This window comes from Zalophus californianus, chromosome 2 (assembly GCF_009762305.2).
Source record: "Zalophus californianus isolate mZalCal1 chromosome 2, mZalCal1.pri.v2, whole genome shotgun sequence".
NCBI lineage: Eukaryota > Metazoa > Chordata > Mammalia > Carnivora > Otariidae > Zalophus > Zalophus californianus.
In genome coordinates this window covers 132,804,679-132,810,884 of record NC_045596.1, presented here as the reverse complement: position 1 = coordinate 132,810,884, position 6,206 = coordinate 132,804,679, and positions in this window count along the sequence as shown.

The following is a 6,206-nucleotide window of genomic DNA, read 5'->3' as shown; positions in this document are numbered from 1 at the left end:
ATCTTATGTAATTGATTAAATACTGTACTGAAGGTGAGAAACAGAATGGTTGTGTGGGTGCAGAATGGTTGTAAGTGTTTCGATGGTTTACCCTCATGATCATGTGGCTGACTGGAAGCTGCCACTGCCCAGCATCACAAGACAATTGTACTGCATATCACAAGTCCAGGAAAACATCAAAATTCAAAATTCAAAGAATGTATATTGCTTTTGTGCCATCATAGAGTCAAAAAATTGTAAGTTGAACCACAATAAGTCTCCGTTAGATGAAGTTTGAGGAAATTTGTATAACTGAACAAAACAGAAGAATCCACCAAAAATAAACATACCTGACTTTCAGCTACTCTTCCCCTTTTAAAAATCTCAAAAACAATTTAGAGGAAGATAAGGTGCCAATAATACTGCAAAGGAGGTCATTCATTCCTACACAATTAAACTATTTTTCACGTGCTTTTGTGTTTGAAAAATAAAGTTGATTAAAAGAAAGTCTTTCTTGGAGGCAGATTAACCAGAACATTCCTTCTCTCTTTACTAAGGTGGATAATATACTACCACTATAGGCACTGTTAAGGAGGCTTAAAGTCCAAACAAACAAAAAGATCATTTATAATTATGTTAAATCCTTTCCCTCTATCTACTTGATGTAGTATTTTTTTTGTTATTTTCTTAAGGTTTATGAATTATTAATTCTTGCTAGTACCATTCTAAGAGGCTCTGCACACATTATTTTTTAAATAAGAGGTAATTTCCCTTTCATTAATGCCAAAAGGAATTAACTACACTTTATAATTGATTCAGGATTAATCAGTCATATTTTCTAATAGACATTTATTTTGATTAAAAGGTAAAAAAAAATATTAACCTGGAATAATTCCCTCTTCATCTGATATGCACTCTCATCATGTCAGTGAACTTAGCTATTTTGAATCCATAAAACTACTCCTACTTCAGTTTCTATTAGTTTTCTGCATATTTGACAATTAATACTTTATTTCTTACTTCTCTACCTATGGCTACACTAATTTTCTTGCAGATGAGGTTTGTCAGTCTCGTTCTATTTTTATCCCACTGGAGAGGGACTTACTGGTGTTTCATTTGACAAGCTTCCTGATCCTCAGCACGGTCCCAAGGTGGTTATGTGAAGACAGATACAAAAGCAAACTCATTTTAAATCTGTATCCTGTTAGAAAGCAATGGTTATTGCTAGAATTTTAAGGGTTCATTTTCAAATTCTTGCCCCAGATGGATATGAAGTCTATGTGGTTATGCTGATTTTGAAGGACTGGGCATCTTACTGAATGATGGTGTAGTTTTTGCATCAGAAATGAAGCCTCATAAATCCTATTTGTCTAATTTATCTGTGCGGCTTTTCTACTCAGCTTCCGTTAATATCATTACATTCTTATCTAATTATAATGCAAGCAAACTGACTGCCAGAACCAAGACTGTGTCAGCATTTTCTTTGCAAACTTCTAATCTCAAAGGTTTGAAATAAACTAACCCCAAAAATGATATTGGCTGATACACCTTAGAATGCTAATTCTCACAGCCAAAATGAGTTGTGTCCTGTTTCTTATTTGGAAACATAAATAAGACATTACTGTGGTTGTTTTAAATACCTCAAGATAAACTTATGTATGAGAAATATAATTATTTTTATGGCAAAGATTTCTCATGAGAGGCTGTTTTCTTTTTTATATCTGAAAGACATCATCAGTTATTTCTATAATCATAACACACAACCTTCTTTCTGGTGTGTTCCCTAGGTCTCAGTCAGATCTCTCGTGTCTTTTCAATAGAAGTCCTTTGCAAATTTCTGGGGAGGGGGGTGGCATTTCTAACTCTCATGTGTGATAAAAGTACAAGTAAAAATTGCTGTAATCCAAAAGTGCAGGTTTGTTTTGTTAGTTGGTCTACTGTCATCCATGAAAGTTGTGAACATATCGTGAGCTACATAGATTGTGCTATTTAAACTTCACATAAAATATTTAAAATTCTCTGATTATTTTTATTGAGATATATTCAATAAAACAATGCACAAATCTTAACTGGTCAGTACAAGGAATTTTACAATAACATATACCCCATTACCACCACTTACAGCAAGATTATGAACTTTTCTTTCCCTTCAGAAAGTTCCTTGATACCCCTTACCAGGTAATTATTCTCCAATGCTCCTTCAACCATTATCAAATTTCTTTCCCGTTAGAATAATTTGTTTGTTTTATAAATTTTATATAAATAAAATCACATAGGAAGTATTCTTTCTAGCTTTTATGTTTCCAGCAAGTCATTGTATTCATCATTCTTTTTATTACTGAATAATATCTTATCATACATATATAATCCTTCTCTTGGATGTCTGGGTCACAGACCAGGTGTAAGAATAACTTTATAGATAAATATCAAACAGTTCTCCAAAAAAATGTTGAACATTTTATACTCCCAACAATAATGTATGAAAGTACCAGTTGCTGGACATTCTGATATTTGGTTTTGTCAGTCTTTCAGATTTTAGTCATTCTAGTTGGTATGTAGTTGTATCTCATTGTGGTTACAATTTATATTTTTCTGGGAACTAATGACATTAAAAACCTTTTTATCTATTTATTGTCCATTTATAGATATTCTCTTAAAAACTGTTTAAGTATTTTGCTCACTTTTGTCACATTAATTTTTAAATTATTAATTTGTGCTTTTTATATGCTCTGGAAATAAGTGCTTTGTTAGATATATATACTTAATATTTTTCATAGGTTGTGGCTTGCATATTATTTTCTTTTCATGAGAAAAGCAGAAATTTTTAAATTTTAAACATTTGTAATCTAATAATTTTTTTTTCTTCTGGAATTTGTGTTTTGTTGTTGTTGTGTTGTCAGTCTTAGAACTCTTTATCTTCCCTTAGGTTGTGAAAATTACCTGTTTTCTTCTAGAAGATTTATAGTTTTATGCTTAGGTCCAAGATCCGTCTTGATCTAATTTTGGGGCATGAATAAGGTGAGAATCAAGGTTCATCTTCCCCTTCCCCATCAATACCCAGTTGTTCTAAGGACATCTGTTAAAAAGATTCTTTACCTGATGAATGGACTTAGATCAATTGTCCAGGGTATATTTATGGACCCTCTATTCCTTTATGTTGATCTATTTATCTATCTTTATGCCAATAAAACTCTCTGTCTTCACGATATATGTAGTAGTAATTCTTGAAGTCAGGTATTTCAAATCCTTTAAATTTGATCTTCGTTTTTCTTTTCAAACTTCTTTTGATTATTCAATTTGTTTTGGCTGTTCAAAGCCTTTCCATTAAAAAATGTTTTAGAATATGTTTGTCAATTATTGAAAAAAAACACTCATTAGGATTTTGATTGAGATTGATACTAATCTGTAGATCATTTGGGAAAGAATTTGACATCAGTGATAGCTAATTTTATGTGTCAACTTGGCTAGGCTACACTGCCCACTTACTTGGTCAAACACTGGTCGAGATACTGCTGAGAAGGTATTTGTGGGTATGATTAACAATTAAAATCAGTTAACTTTAAAAGTAAGTCAGAATATTCTCCTTAGGGGCGCCTGGGTGGCTTGGTCGTTAAGCGTCTGCCTTCGGCTCAGGTCATGATCCCAGGGTCCTGGGATCGAGCCCCACGTCGAGCTCCCTGCTCCGCGGGGAGCCTGCTTCTCCCTCTGCCACTCCCCCTGCTTGTGTTCTCTCTCTCGCTGTGTGTCTCTCTGTCCAATAAATAAATAAAATCTTAAAAAAAAATAATACTCTCCTTAATGTAAGTGGGCCTTATCCAATTTATAAGAGGGTCTTAAGAGCAAAGTCTGAGATTTTCCAAAGAAGGAATTTTGCATTAATACTGCAACATAGAAATCTTGCCTAACTTTCTAGTCTGCTGCCTGCCCTGTGGATTCCAGATGTAAGAGCCCTCACATTATGTGAGCCAGTTCCTCAAAATGAATCTCTCTCTCTCATACACACATATACACACACAGATACATATATACATCATAAGCAAGCATATATATACACACACATATATATACATGTGTGTATATATATATATATATATATATATATATTTGTGCATGTCTATGTCTGTGTGTGTGTGTGTGTGTGTGTGTGTGTGTGTGTATACATGGTTGGTTTTGTTTCTCTGGAGAACCCTGAATAAATTGATTTTTGAATTTTATTTATTTATTTAATTAAATTTTTGTTTTTGAGAGAGAGAGAGCGCATGTGTGAGCAGGGGAGGGGCAGAGAGATTGGGAGAGAGAGAGAATCCCAAGCAGGCTCCACGCCCAGTGCAGATCCCGACATGGGGCTTGATCTCATGACCCTGAGATCATGACCTGAGCCAAAATCAAGAGTCAGATACTTAACCAACTGAGCCATCTAGGAACCACTTGAATTTTATTTTTTAATTGTGGTTTAAAGAGAAGTTCAATTGTTTTTTTTTTTCCTTTAGTCATACTATTTTCAATTAGTTATAATAATTTGTAGATTGTTTTGAAATTTTTATGTACTCTCTTTATTGTTTGGAAATACCAAGAGTTTTACCCCCCAACAATGTTATGCTTTTCATTATTTTGCTCTATTCTACTCATTAGAGTTTTTCCATTTATGTTTATGAATTATTTAGTTGTTTGTTTGTTTGTTTGTTTTTAAGCAATGTTTTTCTTTGATTTTTGTATGGGAATAATGAGTGGTAATAAAAGTCCTTCTTTATCTATTTAAAGAGAATGGACACTATTTCTCAAGTATTTGTATAATTCACTGATACAGCTATTACTGTCTGCATTGTTCTTTGTTTGGAAAGCATTTCAGTTTATATTCAAAAATTATAATAAATGCAGAATTATTTCAATTTTTTAAATTTTTGGCAGCTTTTTAAATTAATGTTTTTCAAGAAAATTGTTCATTTTGTTTGAGTCGCTAATTTTATTACCATTACATTGCTCAAAATGTCTCTTTATTAATATTTTAATATCTGTGTCACTATTGGCTAGTCTTGCTAAAAGTTTATCAGTATTTTTTAATCTTTCAAAGAACCAGCTTTTGTCTGTTAGTTTTCCCTATTTTTGTCTACTTTCTATTTCATTCATGTCACATTTATTTTTATGATCTTATTTATTCTGCTTTATATTCTTAAGATGGAAACTTAAATCATTGATTTTACTATTTTAAAATAGATTTTCTAGTATGGGCAATATAAAACTATACATTTCACTGTAAAAATAGCATTGGCTACATTCTACAATATTATATTGTTCCTTCATTACCATCTAGTTCAAAATATTTTCAAATTTTACTTGTAATTTCTTTTTTTCTTTTTTTAACCTATAGATTTAAAGTATGTCGTTACTTTCCAATTTGGGGGGAATTTCTTTTAGGTATTTTCTTGCTATCAATTTCTAATTTAATTCTCTTATGGACACAGAACATAATCTGTGTAAGTTCAGTCCATTTTAATTTTATTGAGATGTATTTTATGGTCCAATATTTGATTTATATTGGTAACTGTTCTACATAAACTCGAAAAAATATTTACTTCCCAGATTTTCAGTTGTAATATTCTATAGATGTAAATTAGGTCAACTTGGATACTACTATTCATTTTTTTGATCCTTACTGCATCTTGTCTGATTTCGCTATCAATTTATGAGGGAGAAATGTGAAAATGTTCTATTATCATCGTGGGTTCTTTTGAATTTCTCCCTAAGTTTTTTCAATTTTTACTTCATGTAACTTGAAGCTCTATTGTTTGGCATGTACGTATTTAACATTTTTATGTTAATGAATTGATTTTTTTTATCATTATGACATGCCTTCTTTTATTTCTTTGTCTTGAAGTCTATTTTGCCTTTTATAACATGCATTTTCTTAAACTAAGAAATTGCATTTGTATTTCTTTTCCCATACTTTTAGTTTCAGGGCGTACGTGTCTTTTTAATTAAAAAAGTGGATTCTTGCAAATTGTATAAACTGCAATCTTGTTTTTTCTATAATCCAATTTGACAATCTTTTGCTTTTAAATGGAGTGTCAGCCCATTTATCTTTAACGTAGCTTTTGATATGGTCGAGTTTAAGTATTCCATCATGATAGGTATTTTATAATTAGCCCATTTGTTATTTTTCTTATGTTTCTCAATTTCTGCTTTATTTTAGTAAATTTTTAGAAAATAAAAATATTTTATTTCTTGAA